Source organism: Sciurus carolinensis, chromosome 8 (assembly GCF_902686445.1).
Source record: "Sciurus carolinensis chromosome 8, mSciCar1.2, whole genome shotgun sequence".
Classification (NCBI taxonomy): domain Eukaryota; kingdom Metazoa; phylum Chordata; class Mammalia; order Rodentia; family Sciuridae; genus Sciurus; species Sciurus carolinensis.
Genome location: NC_062220.1, coordinates 47,034,814 through 47,051,260, shown reverse-complemented (window position 1 = coordinate 47,051,260; position 16,447 = coordinate 47,034,814). Strand labels below are relative to the sequence as shown.

At 37.2% G+C, this 16,447-nt stretch overlaps 1 pseudogene; it reads right to left on the bottom strand.

Moving 5' to 3' along the window:
- Positions 1-5,081: 5,081 nt before the first annotated feature.
- LOC124991303 (60S ribosomal protein L9-like) lies at positions 5,082-15,745 on the bottom strand (annotated as a pseudogene).
- Positions 15,746-16,447: the final 702 nt, after the last annotated feature.

Sequence of the window (16,447 nt, the reverse complement as noted above, 5' to 3'; positions counted from 1 at the left end):
TTGTCTGTTACCTCCGCTGCTTTCAAAACATTTCTCTTCCATACTCTACAGATCACAAGTTCTTTGCAGAACAGGCACCAGACAATAACAAACATAACCTGTTTGTTGCTGCCATTTATAGAAGGCCGGGCTGCTGTCATCCTTGTTAATAAGATTCCTGCTATCACTGTTGCTAAATTAAAGCCACTGTAAATGATCCAGCTACACTTCCTCCCACAATTCATCAGTCTTCATCTAAATATCTTCCCAGAGCCCAACTCAGCTCCCCATTTCCAAAATCACACTTTTAAAGTTGTTTGCACAAATATTACCATGCCCAAATGATGCAATATTATCATTCTATGCTGTCCTGTATTTTGAACATTGAACTTTACTGTTTTCTCAAGTTCAATACCTCAAACTCACTGGGTCTCCATTACACTTTCCTTCTTAGGTCTCCTTTCCCCTCTTATCCAATGAGAGTGCCATAGTCCAATCCTATAATTATTCAACCTTGGGAAAACCTTTTAACTTACCCTTCTGTTTTGCTTACTTGATATGCCAACCTTTATTAAACCACTCTAAATATAGAGAGTGGGTACAAATTTCAGTTCATAAATGTCAAATGTGCAAGGGCTGATATTTGGCCTTGACTTCCTATAAGTCAGACTGACATCTTATCATAAGGTCGTTTGGAGAATGTAAGATTTTACTCTTCTTTTTCTCAGAGCTTATAAATGCCTAAGGTATTAGGGCAGGTGGGCATCTAGCCATGTAATATACATTGAGATACTTCCCATAAAATTGGGTCTTAGATTGTTGGTTCAAGCAAATTGTTGCTCCATTATGCCTCATTTGCATCCAAAACCCCCCGTTAGGTCTGGTGAGCTCTCCTTGTACTTTTCTCGTCCATGGGAACTATTTGCCTCTGCTGCTCCTGAAACATACTGAACTATGTCTTGTGTTCCATCCACCTCAGTGCCCCATTTGTTGTGACTGTACTACATACATTTTTAGGCTGAAGCAAACTTCATAAGGTTATCTCAGGCCTGTGTGCCTAAATGCCCCACACAGTTATTTCTACTGTCTTCCAAGGGTTTTGGTACAGAAAAATAAGTTTCAAAAGCAAAGATCTTGAAGGGCTTTGTAGTATGTGAATATAAAACATATCACTTCAAGGTTCCCACTATTACCTCTCAAACTAGAATAGAGTCTCTGGTTCTGGAGGTATAGAAGTGAATAAGAGTTGGAGAACTGACGACAGCTCAGATAAGCCCTAAAAGGGAGTTACTGGATAGATCAGAGAAACTAAGTTTTTTGGAACCAAGAGAAATGAAAACTGAATTTCAGTTTCTCCATAAAGCACATCTCTTAAATGTATAGTGAGTATTTTTGACTGTTTTTGTGAATCATGGTCCATGTACCCAAATGTGGGAGAGGATTCTGGGGCCATAAGAAATGTTGTTGAAAAACACACGTTAATATTTTGAATATTGCATGCACAAATGTAAGAAAATACACCAGTTTAACAATAGTGTTTAATTTTTAGGTGACAAACTTATGGGCATTTACATTTGCTTCTTAAATGTTTTCCCAAATGTTAAACAATGAACTGTGTGTTATTTCTTAATTATAGGAAAATAAATGTTAACCATAGAAATGAAATTGTGTACCCCATTTGTGTACAATGAATCAAAATGCAGTCTGTAAAAAATTAAAAGCTAAATAAAAATAGTAATAATAAAAAATGTTTTAAAAAAGTTGAAATGAAAATAGAGAACAGGTATAAAAGTTTGGCAAATATATATTCAGAAAAGGCTTTGGATTGAATTGGAAGGAAAAGCAAGGCAAAAATTTTAAAATGGGCCAGTAGTTCTTCTGCCTTCTATTTGCAATCTCTTGTGCACACCGAGAGGCGGAAGGACTGAGGAACTGAGGCACCTGCAGGCCACTTTCTCTCCCCCTATCATTCCTACCCAGTGTCTGCTGGGAGCTGATGCTAAGCCTTTCACTGCTGGCTGAAACATTGTTTCCAGTTCTCCTGCCTGTTCTTTTCCTCTGCTTTCTCTTCATTGCCTAAATTTCCAAGATTTTCACCAAACAGGCTAATTTAGTTCAGGTACACTTGTCTTCCTTCGAAAACTCCAGGTTTTGCTGCCATTCAGATTTGGTTTATGTAGTGCTGACTGGTCAACTTTTCTGATGTTGCAAATAATAAAAGGACTATGATCAGTCTTCAGGTCATATGAAAGACAACTGGACAAGACAAAAGGAAATCTTGTAATATCTTTGCTTAACCCAGGGCAGGATTAAGAAAACAATAACAATGAAAAAGATTACTTCAATATTGCACTGATTATCCAGGTAAAAAGGGAAAAATCTGTCAGTTATGTAAATATTCCTTACTACCTGGTTAATCCAATCTATTTATGTGCCCTGCTCTATTAGCCTGAGAGTTCACTGCCCTATGTTTGGCAGTAAAATGGTAGATACCAAGATGTCACACTAAAATTTTCTGTTTGTTTGAAAATACAGTTTAAGCAAGTATATGTTATGCAAGCTCTCTGTCCCTCCCTGTCCAACTGTGGATTCCACCACTAATAATAGATCTTATCCTTTCCTGTTTAGTCTAGGTTGGCCTTGGGATTCTTCCCAATGTAACGCTCCAGATGCCTGTGTATCAGTGAATTAGGTTTTGGGGATGCAACCCCTTCTTATTCTTGGACTGGGGTCCATGCAGTTTCCTAGTGGGGCATCTGGCCTGCAGCAATGCCCCTGCTCCGCCTTCCCTTTTACATTTGGAAAATCTGCCCCTTAGTAAAACTGTCCATGACAAATGCGAAAATCATTCATTTAATCCAATCTAGTCACCTGCAGAGGAAAAAAATGAAAGCAGAAACATTAAGTCACCCAAGTCATGAGGCCAGTAGGAAACATGGATTTTCTAAATCTCAGTTTAAACACATATCTTTGCCACACTCTCCTGGGGCTTGAGAATTCTAAAATTTTTTACATTAATCGTTCTGACACTATGGGACTAAGAATACCTGTTTGCTCTCTTGGCTAAATCCAGGCAACAGCGTGAAACTGAGTTTAAAACAAACCAAGCAGATGCTTTACAGTCAATGGTTGGTTTGTTGTACGACACTGATTTTACCTGATGTCCTTTTACAAGTAGATTATGGGGTTAACTCTACCAGGGAGAAATCTAGACTGTTTTCAACTTTAACAATAATCACATAGGAACACGTTCCTTTCCCTCTTTAGACTTTGTGTTTTGAAATAAACTTGAGGATCCAACTGTGCTGAGCTGGGCACATGCTTATGTTCTTGTTGACAAAAGGGGCCTGGCTGGGATTCAACAGCCAGTGCTGAATGCAGAGAGGAAAGACAGGTGGGAAAGGTTGGGCTCCCCTTCTGTAACTTTCTCCACCCTTTCCACACTAGGGTTCTTCCCCATCTCCTTTCATCACACTGTTTCCTCGAAATTTAATGTGTATTGGAGCAAAGGGATTGTTTTCCTTTGCTAGGGCAATAATTTATAGGCTTCATTTCTTGTTTAAAAATGAAAATAAAGTTACTTTCTGCACCGCACCCAGTTTTCATCAACATTATTTTGGAAGAAAGAACAGCCTGTCTTGCAGAAGCTGAGCAGATACCAGCTTTCTCTTTAGTGAAGCTAAGTGGGTGAGAGGTCAGATCAATGCCCACAGCAGGGCTGGACTGAGGATGGTGGAGTCAACAAGGAGAAGTTAAGTAGGTAAAAGGTCACTGCAGTGAGGCAGCAATAACTTTCCATGCATAAGCTCTTAGGCATCCTGTTTCTGTTCGTGGAAATAAAGCTCTCTAGGGGAAAGGTTGCCGAGACCAGAGGCAGCTCTATAATAACCCTTGCCTTATCCGAACTGTGTCCAGGACATGGCCCTGGCTTCCTGGCCATTAGGAATACTGCTACTCCAGGGGAAAAACAGATTGTACAGTGCTTTACAGGTTGTCCTGTGCCGAATATAAATAAATAGCCTGCCCACTGGCAAATTCATATTGTGTAAAGTAACTTTACAAGGAGAGATTCTTTCAAACAATATATTTCCATAAAAGAACTTGTAGGTTTTCTTTTTGGTGGTTCTAGACTGGAGCAATGGTTCCTAATCTGGTGACTTTGATGTGCAACCTAACTGTAGACTCCTTAAAATATGGTTTTAAATGACACCAGATTAGAAGAGAATTTCTTCATGTTTTAGAACATGTCTTTAGACTGTAGGTTGTAACTAATCAGAGTCATCACATTAGTTTAATGAGTCACAAATGGCATTGAAATGAAATAGAAGTGGGAAAAGCATGCTTGTGATAAGTGAGGTTTTTGTTTGTTTTTGCTAAACTTTTGTTGCAGATCTTATCTGGATCTTGATGTAAGAAAACTGCTATTCTGGATTCTGGGAACAAAACTTGCTACCTTAAGCCCTCCTCCCAAAGAATTGATCTAATACAAACTGATCATTAGCTTTTCAAAAAAACTTTACTGATTCCACAAGATATTGCAGCTATGATGGGGAAACCTGCCATTTCATTATTTTAAAAGTGTCTTACAAACAATGTTCCTCCCTGATGGTTTCCAGCATTGGTAAAATGTGACCATTTCCCTCCTGCAACATCGGGAATGTAAAGAAAGGTCACGATCAACAACCCAAGGTGAATAAATGCAAATGAGAAGGAAGTTGGTTGCTCAAAAACCTGCACAGAAACTTGCCCAGTGTGCACTCCACTCAAAGAAAACAGAGGTAGCCAAGGAGGAGCTGGGTTAGCTCTTACTACTGGAATTATAAGGGGTAAACAGGCTGTCACTTACAATGACTAGAAACAGTCAAAGGGAAGAATTGGTGCTCTGAAAGGGTGGGGCATTCCCACTCCATCTGCTGCATAACGTACGGCAAACTGTCCAATAGCTCCTACAGACCCCAGAAGTCAGTGGGGGTGACAGTAGTAAAAATGAAAGACTCTGATTTTTGGATGACTTTTTTTTTCAATAGAGGTCTTTCATTGCATCATTCAAATATCATAAATTGGTATTATAATCTGGGTTCTTGTTTCTGTAGCCGGGTAACTCAGATCTTACTCATCAGCCTACTGAACGTTGCTTTTTCAGAAACATAGGAGCCAGCCAAAAATTTTCTGATATCCTTGTTTTTAACTGTTGTGGCTCGCTGAATCAAAGAGGCTGAATTTGAAAGAAGTTCAATATCATTTCCTTCAAGGATTAACTCATCTTTTTGGGCTTGAGATACTGAACAAGAAACACCTGTCCTCATCTGAACCCTGCAGATCTATTTTTCACCCAAGGAATTTTAGATTTCAACTAGGGACCCATTCTCTTGAATAATGACATGGATGGGGACAAGAGTGCATACAGACCTTGTCTGGCAAGGAAGCCTAGATTATCTGCATGTGACTATAGATAGTGTGAACTGCAGCCAAGTCTTCTCTCTTGGCAAAGCCTCTTCTTTTTCTTTCCCAGGAGACTGAGGTCTACTCTGATGTTATTGAAGTCCTTCCAGAGAGTTCCTCTAGGGTCCTTCATAATAACTGAGCATCCCTTCAGAGTGAGGTTGACATTTTCTGGAATGTCGACAGTCCCGTTGCTGAGAGTGGTCTTCGTTTTCACAGTAGATATGGCAAAGAGAAGAAAAGACCTTTGCTCCCATCCATTAATGTTCTTTCTTATTTTTCTTTTGATTTTCTTTTAAATGAGTGCTTCTGAGTCCTTACTAACCTTTATCTGACTGCTAATGGACACTATGTTTAGGATGCAGTTAGAGAATCTATACCCGACATCAATTTGAAAGGAGATAGGACGATTCAGTCATTGGACCTATTTATGAGGTCCCTGAATGAGATTTTCACATTTTATCTCCATATGCCTTAGACACAGCCTCTAAGGAAACTCTTATTTTTATTCTGCCTCTATTGATGAGGAAGAATTAATATTCTCTGTCTTTCAAAAAAGGGTGTCTAATGATTTAATCTATCCATTTCAGTATTCTGATTTATGGGGGAATTTCTTGAAACCAATGAACAATAGCATTTGCCCTTCTTTCTCAAGAGAGGAAGATCTGCTATGTTCTGGCAACCAAAGAAATAATTAAGCTAATTTCTCCAGGAACCTTGGAAAAAGTGGCAACAAATAATGGATTTGTCCTTTAAGAAACATTTCAAGCAAACATCTTTTCAGTTACAAATCCATTTAAGGCAGTTCCAGATCAGCCATAGGCTATTTTTCTCATTAAGGTCATGTTTAAATGGTTGTTTCTGGACAGAGGAGACATCAGACAAACAACACCTGCGATAAGAATTGGTGAAGTATTGATTTTTCATCAGTCAAAAAGTTTGCTAAGCAGATGAAAAATAATTCACCTTCATGGTGACATTTTCCTGAGATCTTGCTAGTGGGTAAGGTATTACTTTTTCTTTAACACCAAAATTTTAATTACCAGAAAGGTCAAGGACATGTTGGTAAATTAGAGGTCATATCAAAACAGTAAATTCATTCAGGTTTGAATGAATGTTCATATCGCCTCTGCCTCCCCTTCAACCTTCCCCCTCTCCACCTGACATTTCCTATGTTCATATTAACTCTGTTAACAACAATGGGTAGATTGGGGGACTTCAGTAGGTTTTATATTTCTATCACTATAAAAAGGAAGGATGGTCTGGGGGCATGGAAATCCTGGGTGTTATAATTTTTTTTTGATACTCACTCACTGAGAGCCCTTGGGGGAAAAAACCATTTTTGTTTGTCTCGGTCTCAGTTTCCATGTTGATAATATTGTACAGTTAAAGATGACCCCAAACGTGCATTTCACTTTCAAAATCTCCTTGTTTGCCCATCATAGATTTCAGAGTTCTCACTGAATGAGTCTGAATAATTGTTGCCTTTACAACACAGAGGAAGAATCTTGATTAGAGTTCATTTAGTAGAAACTCCTCTAATTAAGGACATGTTTACAGCATCCTCAAACAACCACCATCACATTGTTGCCAGACTATTTCAGGTGACCCTGTGCTCTCTCTCTAGTAAAGGGTTTTTCTGGTGCAGCAAAAAATGGTTACTAAGTTCTTTATGCTAACACACTGTGTTTACTCTGTCTCACTTTTTCCTAGTTTTTCCTCTAAAAGTACTTAAAACTAAACCCTTGTAGTTTCTTCACTTGACATTTAGTAGTTCTGGCTGTCTCAAGCGGCACCCCGATTTGCCTTTGGGGACTGCCCATTGTATTTTGTCTTGGAGAAAGAGGTGCAAAAAAAAAGAAGGATCTCTCTCTCTCTCTCTCTCTCTCTCTCTCTCTCTCTCTCTCTCTCTCTCTTTCTTTTTCTTCCCTTTTGCTGCCTGAGCCACATATTTGATTCAGGTTCAACTCATTGAATATTCTCTCATGGGGTTTTGAATCTTGAGTGAGTGCTGCTACGGCAAGCGCAAGCACATGGGGTAGGTGCTGAGTATTCATCGTTATGGACAGTGGCAGGGGTGTGAGGACCAGTTGGTGTCTTCAGACATTCTTGTCCCAGAGCCTTCTCCATCTTCACTGAACTTGATCCTCCTACCACTTCTAGGTTTCGTGAACACATTTCTCCTTTGATTAAAATTGCCCTGGTTAGGTGCAACCAGAGATTTAAAAAAATCAGACTAGAAGCTGGCAATTGAGATGCCTAAATGAAATTCCGCAAAATTTCCCCACATTTTTGGAAGCCAATGACATTAATATCTGTGTATTCTTTTCCTCAGACTTTGCACCCCATTCCTTGACATCATTCCCAGAGCTTTCATCATCTTGTAGATTTACAGTAATCCTTAGCCACAATGTTTCCCTTACATCTTATTATACTTGAAACCATTCTCTCAACAGTGTGAACTAGCCTTGAACTCGTTTTTGATGCAGCAACATTATACTTTTGGTGGAGTTTGTTGTCAAGTGAAAACTCCAATGCCTGGTCTTCCCCATCCTCCCCAGAACATATACACTGAACTAATAGATTTTTTTAGGTCCCATAATGTTTTGTCTCATCAATCTTGACTATCTAGATCTTAGTGAATTGAAATCCTGTATCATTGTTCATTTATTAAAAACTAGTTTGAGTCTTCTGAAAAACTGACAATTTTATTTTTGCCATTTGACCAACATTATTTATAAGGAAAAGGCGTGATCCAAACTGTTTGTAAGATCCCTAGGAATTGTTTCTGGAAGAAAATGGAATAGAAACTAATTTTGAAAGATGCAGCTAAGAAAAGAACATCATGCTCGAACACATGTGGAAAATATGACATTAAATCACTCTTTGAGATTTAAGATTTAAAACACATACACACACATACAGAATTAAAAACTGAAACAGAATAAAGTTAGAAACTGCCTTCCAGATTGACATTCATGAACTGTAATTCAGCATTTCTTCAAGTGTGCTCCATTGATTATTCCTTGCTCAAATAAGGCAGGCTGGTAAAAATGAAATTATTTACTGCACAAATTTTAGAACCATGTTTATAGTGATGTATCATGTGAAATCTATAGATAGAATATTCAATCTTTCTATAACCTACGGAATCACAAAAGCATCTTTTTTCACAGAGCATCCTTCAACACTAGCATGGTAAATTTGGCAAAATTGCATCTGTCTAGCTTTCCAATCTTAAATTTTGTGAATTGATTTCATGAACAACTCTCATACCAGGGCCATAAGCAAACATCAAGACTACTTCTTGAAAGAAACCAGTGTTAAAAAATTAATTTTATTGAGTTCAAATCAACTTTATTATTATTTGCAAACAATAAAATGTGCTCCTTCTAGGGGATACATTCTGATAAATCCATCATAAGTTGAAAACACTGTAAATAAAAATGCATTTAATCACCTAGCCTACCAAACATCATAGCTTAGCAACACAGTACACTGTAGAGTATTGGTTGTTTCCCCTGGTGATTGGCTGACTAGGAGCTGTGGCTGGCTGTTGCTGCCCAGCACTGAGACAGTGTTGAACTATATATTTCTAGCCAGAGAAGTGATCAAAATTTACACTATGAAGTATGACCTCTACTGAATGCATATCACCTTTGTACCACTGTCAGATAAAAAAAATCATTATGTTGAACCATCATATGTTAGGGACCATTTGCTGTTTGTAAACACATATTCACACAAATATATCATATATAGAGATTTGAGTATACATATATATAATATATATTCACATACATACTTTTATGTATGTATATATGTATATGTGTGTACAGTATTTTGGACATACATTGGATATTTTCTCTTGTCTGGAATTTACTGTTTCATTTCTCAAATGGTGTCATTTGATGAGAGGAAGTTTTGAATTTCCAAGTCCATTTTTTCTTTATTGTTCGGAGTCTCTCTATCATCTATCTCATGGTCACAGAGGAGGAAGTGCATTTGCTCCTTGTATTTTTGTGTTGGTTCGTTTTGGCCATTGGGTTAAGCCTTGGTCTCGTTCCCTTTCCTTCCTTTCCTTTCCATGAGCTCATCATGAGTTGACTGGAAAAGCTTCTACATGTTGGGAATCTGCATTAGCCTGTATGACAGGACAATGGTTAGGCCCATTGTAAAAAGGGTGCAGAGAACATTTACAACGTGTAAAACTCACTCCAGAAGAGCACTCTGCGAGGCCTTTCCTAACTTCCCTGATAATAAAGCTTCTCTAGCTACTCTCAGATCACCTCAGAAATTTTCTTTAAGGCGCAATTATCTTTGATCATCTTGTTCATGTGTTTACTTGTTTCTCATCTGACCTCCATGTTAGACTGTAAACTTTTCTGTTTTGTTCACCTGTAATGAATGAATGACCAGTACAGTCCAGGTTACCCTGTGACTGACCCTACTGATATTAGTTTGGGGTTGAGATCCCACCACTTGGCACTTCCTTTGTCACTCTCACCCCCTATTGTGCATTTATAAATTACTATATGGAAGTAAAACCTTTGCATGGAATTGCTAAGCCCATTCCTTTTAGGAAGCAATCTCACCCCACTTGAATGCATACTGGGATCCTCAGAAACTTCTGTGTTCACACTTTCCTTGGTAAGGGAGGATTCAGGATAGGGGTAATGGGGGAATTATTGAGAAGATTGCTTTTTTTTTTTTCCCTGTAATTTCCTTTCTAGCCTTTTAGATGGGTAATTAGTGACAGAATATTGGTTTTCTTAGATTGTTGCCTAGTAGCATAAGCTAGGTTAAAACAGTCCTGCTGGCATTCTAGAAAAGGGTTTCTTTTACTTGTGTTTATCATTCAGCTGCTGAAATTCACACTGGGTGAAAATTGGCATGACAGCCCTCAGCTCAGTTGCAAGTTAGAAGAAAACAGATTCTGCTTTGCTTAAATTGTTTTCGATTGACTGGGTAAGAATAAATTAAAGGTTCTCGTAGGTAATAGCTTCTGAATTCAATTAAAAATATCATCAGACAGCTGCTTTCTTTTTTTCCTGAAAGTACAGAAATGATTTTGAGCTACTTAATTGATTTTCTTATGAAGTTTTTTGACTGACAGATTAAGCCTAATTCTTCCTCGACATTTTTCACTCACGTCGATATAGGAATAGAAAGGAGGAATCGGAAGAAAGTTACCCTGCTATGGTAAGAATCTCAGAGTTATAATCATAAAGGTCAGTTAATTCATTTCTACAATTATCCATTCATTTACACATTGACTTATCGATCAAACATTTATCTCTTAATTTGGGCCAGGTTCATTTCAAAAACATTTAATAGTTATTGCACTTGGGATTTTTTTTTTTTTCAACAAATGACCCTAGTTTGCTAGTAGGGGTGATGTCTGTTTTATTTACCACTGAATAATAAGTACCCAGAATACTGGATGATACATAGTGGATTTGTAATAAGCATTTATTGTAGGGAGGGAGGGAAAGAAGGAAGTTAGTAAGGGCAGGAGCTTAAGGACATGGACTATATGATTTCTTTGCTTTTGAGAGCCATGGAACATCAGACTGGAGGAGGCTGAAAAAACACATACGCAGAGGACAATTTTCCCAAACTTTGCTCTCCTTCAGTACAAGTCAAAGGAGATTCCATAAGAGGTTTCCCCCTTAGCCATGTCAGTAAGGCATATTTTCTAAACCAAAAGGGGAAATCACAGAATATCACACTATCCAATGAAGGCCTGCCTTGTTTTTTTTTGGTTTCTTGGTTTTTGTTTGTTTGTTTGTTTTGCATTGAGAAGGCAGAACCTGTATGTATTCTTCACTAGCTGGTGGAAAGGGTTCTAGCTTCAGAGTAGAGAGTCTGGAATTCTATTCTACCTCCACTCAAAGCTAGCTGTAAGACTGTGACCAGCTTGCCCAGTCTCCCTCTGCCTCAATTTTATTACCTTGAAAGTGAGGATAAGGATGATGGGAATACTTACGACATTTCGATTGTGAGACTTGAACGTTCATCCATGTGAATGCACTTGATGGAAACTGGTTACTTGACAGTAATCTGTGCTGAAGCTATGAAGAAGGATTCAGACAATTTTACATGCTTCATCCCCAAAAAACTTTATCTATTTGACAAGAAGAGAGACTGTGAAAGAAACTAAGCCATACATTTTATATAATTCTATTCTTCTCAATGTCAAAGCCAGTCAAACTGGTTGACATAAGTGTATGAAGGATGGAAGGAGGCACGGGACTTCTGGAGTAAGTTCTATCCTTTTATCTGGTGGATGATCACATGGGTGACTCTACAGTAATTAACTGATCTCCATACACTTAGGTTTTGCATATTTTTCTTATATTTCAATAAAATATTCAATAAAATAAAATTTAAAATATAATACAGAAATTGATGAAAAAAAAACTTTCTGAGTAAAACTTTCTGAGGTAACAGTGATTCAGTGAGTTTTTTTCATAGTGTTCCTAAGCCAGAAGAAATTCCTAGCAATACTGTTTATTAAGCATTTACATCTAACTTAATCATAATAGTTTATATGGTATCAGAGTGATCTCTCTGTTTTCCTAGAAAATTCAAAATATCCTACAGCAACCTTGTAAATTTCTTGCAGTAATCTGGTGTGCCTTGGCAGACAGTTATGGAACAGGCAGTTGACCAGAGCTTTTTAAACAATGTGTATTAACCAGAAGACTAAGACCATTTGCTAAAATTCTAATGTAATCTGACCATTGGTGACATCATAGAGATTCCTGGGCAAAAGTGCTAAGCCATATGATACTCTCAGGGTACAAGTCAGGTGGTTATCACATTTGACTTGAATGATTAAAACTTGCCAATAGGATTTTAATATTGCTAATGTTTTATGCAATATTAAGCAACCCAAAGTTCTGTGTTCTAAGGGACTAGATTCTTAGTCAATCTTGGTTATTAGTAGTTGTAAAGTCCTGATGGCAAACTGTATGAGTTCATAAACTTTGCTGCTAATAAATCATTTGCAGTCTGGATTAACAATGATTAAAAAAAGTGATAATACAGACAGAATAAATTGTTGCTTAATACATATGCAGTGTTTTTTTTTCCTTCGGTAGACAAGATCCTTTCAAGATTCCACAGACATGTGGACATAGAGGAAGTGAATTTCTGAAAGTTACAGTTGTGGTAAAAAGTTTTCTCTAGTCCTTTACTTACTTAAATGTGCCTTCACCTTAGTCTTATTAATGAACTCATGTTAAGGGGGAAAATGAGGAAGCACTTCTGCAGAAAGTTACCAGATTTCTTTGTGGCAATGTTTGTTAGGGGAAATGTGTTTTGATCTTCTTCCCAGATTCTGAATTCTGTATTCTTATATACATAAGCCAACTTTTCAAATAGAACTTGATCTTGAGGGTCTAAGGATGGTTGAAGCAACAATCAGCTTTCTTAAAATACAAGTTTGGGTTTTTCTAATTTTCATTCACAAGGATGGATATGAAAAAGTTGACTTATGCTTTATTTCTCATTTTGGTAAAACAGTATCCCCATTTTACGCAACTACTAACTTCAGAGAAAGATCAGGACCTGAAGAGAAAATATATAAAGAAAATATGAGAAAAGTCTTAATTTGAAATTTGCTTAAGATATTTGATGATTTGGCATTCACAATTCTAGGCAGAAGGTCAATGAGACCATATAAGATTTAAGTGCTATAAACTAATTAGACCTTCTATGCATCTGTAGAACACTCTATGCAACAATAGCAGAATACATAATTTTCTCAAGTTCATGTCAAACAGTCTTAAGGATATACCATATCCTATACCATAAAACATGTCTTAATAAAATTCAAAAGAATCGTTATCATACAAAGTATGTTCTCCAACTACAATGGAAATAGAAATCAACATCAGAAAGAAAATTATGAAATCCATGAATAAGTAGAAGCTAAACAACATACTCTTAAAAAAACCAATGAATTAAAGAGAAATTTTAAAAATTAGAATTTTTTACACAAATTTTGAAAATGAAGATACAGCCTACCAAAACTTTTGGGATGCAGGGAAAACATTTATTAATAAATAAGGTATATCAGAAATCAACAACCTCACTTTCCACTTCAAGACACTGAGGAACAAAATAAAACAAAACAAAAACTAAACCTGAAGCAAAAAAACAAGAAAGGAAAGAGCAGAAATGAATAAAATAGAGAAACATCAAAAATAAAAATTTGGTCTGGAAAAAAATGAACAAAATTGGCAAAACAGTAACTATTCTGAAATCCATAAAATGTTGTTGGAAATATGAAGACTAAAAATAAAAGGAAAGACATTCTACATGTGCAGATTACAAGACTTGATACTGGTAAAATGGCAGTACTTCCTGAATTGATTTACAGATCCACGACACTCCCTTTCAATTTCCCACCTGGTTTCTTAGCAAAAATTGACAAGCTGAACCTAAAATTCATATAGGAATTCAAGGAAACCAGAATGGCCAAAATTATCTTAAAAAAGAACAAAGTTGGAGGACTCTGGTCTTCTCAACTTCACAACTTAGTGTAAAGTTAGAGTAATTAAGACAGTGTGGTACTGTTGTAAGGATGGCAAACAGAAGTAAGAGTCCAAGTCCAAAAGTGAAGCCTCACATTTACAGTTGATTGACTTTTGACAAGTGTGTTAAAAAATGAATGGAGGAAAGCAGTCTTTTTAATTTCAATAACTTTATTTTATTTATTTAATTTTATGTGGTGCTGAGGATTGAACACAGTGCCTCACACTTGCTAGGTGAGCATTCTACCACAGAGCCACAACTCCACCCCCAAGCATAGTCTTTTTAACAAATAATACTGAACATTCAGCTATTTGCCTACAAAAGAATGAAATACGCTAACAGAAAAGTAATGCTGCTTGTAAATGAATATTTAGACTCAAAAAACAATTTTATTCAGCAAGAAGGAAATTAAATCTGGAAAAAAGGTACGGACTTCAGAATTAATGAAAGTAAATAAATCATAAGCCTACTGAGCTGAATAGGAATGTCACTGAGCCCTGTCTAGCCATCACAAGTATCAAGCAGTGTGCTCATACCTGATATTGAACACACCTGGGGTCTTAGACTGTGTTGAAAATCTTTTTCTGGCTTGTAAAGATCGAATTTTTATAAATGGAATGGAGACACATTTTAAATATTCCTCAGGAATGTGTGTATGTGTGTGTGTGTGTGTGTGTGTGTGTGTGTGTGAAGGAGAGGTGAAGCAGACCAGGTACCCCCACCCAAAAGACCCTTGTCATAATTAAGCTTCTCATTTCAAATCAACAGGATGTCTGCAGAGGTTATTGTGGTTGGTAGTTTCCTCTTTCTTGTAAATACCAGGTTGGCACACAAAAGGTGTGATAATGTCTGCAAGCTAGTTGTATGAAAAGATATTATCTCTGTTTTCTTGGTTAAAAAAAAAAAAAAAACAAAACCTGTGTCTGGTCTAGAGGATGAAACAGAAAACACTTGTCATGTGAATCTCCAAGCCTATCCCCCACCCCAACTGGGTATAAAGTTCAAAGAATTTCAAAAATCTTTGTTCAGAGGAAGAATTCTTAGGTGAGAGCCACCTCTGAACCCTTCCATTAATAAACCTGCTTCCTGAAAATTCCTTGGGTGTCCAGTCTCTTCTGTCCTACTTCAAGAGAAGTCCAGTTTGCTGAAAAGGATTCACCGTTCCACTCACAGAATTTGTGACCAGTAGCCCAAATTATTGAAATGCAACCTCTGGTGCTTCCAGCACTGTTGATTTCCTTGGAGTATCTCCTTCTTCCTTCATTCTCACACTTCATTCTGCTCATCCCCATCCCCTTTTCTTCACCCCCAATTGGTGGTGATTCCTTCATTGATTGTGAAACACTGAGTGAAAAGCAAAAGTGCTACTCAATATATCAATATTATAGAATTCATTTAGTGGACAGTTAACACCTCATCTACAGTCACTAATGACTGTAAAGATTGTTGCTTCTTTTTTTTCCTCCCCTATCATAATATGTTCAGCATATAGCTTGAAATTGGGATGAAATGGCCAACTGTTAACCAGACTCGAAAATCAAGCCACCTGTGAATTACAGAATGTTCTTAGCACCAAGGCTCAGAATATTTGCACATCATTGCTTTTTTGATGTGCTGTGGTACTAAGTGTCTCTTCATATCATCTACCAAGTTCTCAAGCGATGCCCCTTTGAGAAACGCACTCTCGAGGGGTTCCATGCAAGGCATCATTGGATGGAGACTGTTGTCTAGGAAAACCTTGTTCTGTCCCGATGGCCTGATTCATTGCTTCAAGCCTCATGCTCATTACATTGTGTACTTTTCCCTTTTATCTTGTGAGGCACGACAGCTTTCAGAGCATTGACGTCAATGATCTGATGGCTTCCATGCAGTTGGCGGAGATCAGCTCACAGTTCTATCATTCATCTGCTTGAACAATCACAAACAGAAAGCCAAGCAGACCCTTTTCCGCTCTTGTGCTTTATTTATTCTTAGCACTTTGCTGAGACTTGGCAACAACCGATGGAAGCAGGAGATAATTTGTTTGGATTAAGTCAATAGTCATCCTCTGAGATTTTTAGCTATCTTGTTTGTTATGCTGCAATGGTCCCTGTTATACATGTCATTTGACTCATAAGTGGTTTGGATAAATCCATCTCATAAATGACACAGAGATGCCAACAGAATCACTTGTACTTATTTATTTGTGAAATTCACATTTAAATCAATCATTATTATAAAATGACATCCATATGTATCTACCAAACTTATTTTCTTATTAAGAAAACAAGGATACAAACTCAAGGAATCTCAGTTTCCCTGACTATCCAGAGATGTGTACACAATGTAACTGCTTAGAAACACATTCTCACTGATTTTACAATTGAGTTATTTTGAAGATGTTTTTTCTCTTTTCTTGATATTAAGCTAAATAACTTTTTAATTAATTAAGTTTTTTTTTTTTTTTTTTTTTCTGGTACAGGAGATTGAACTCAGGACTTTG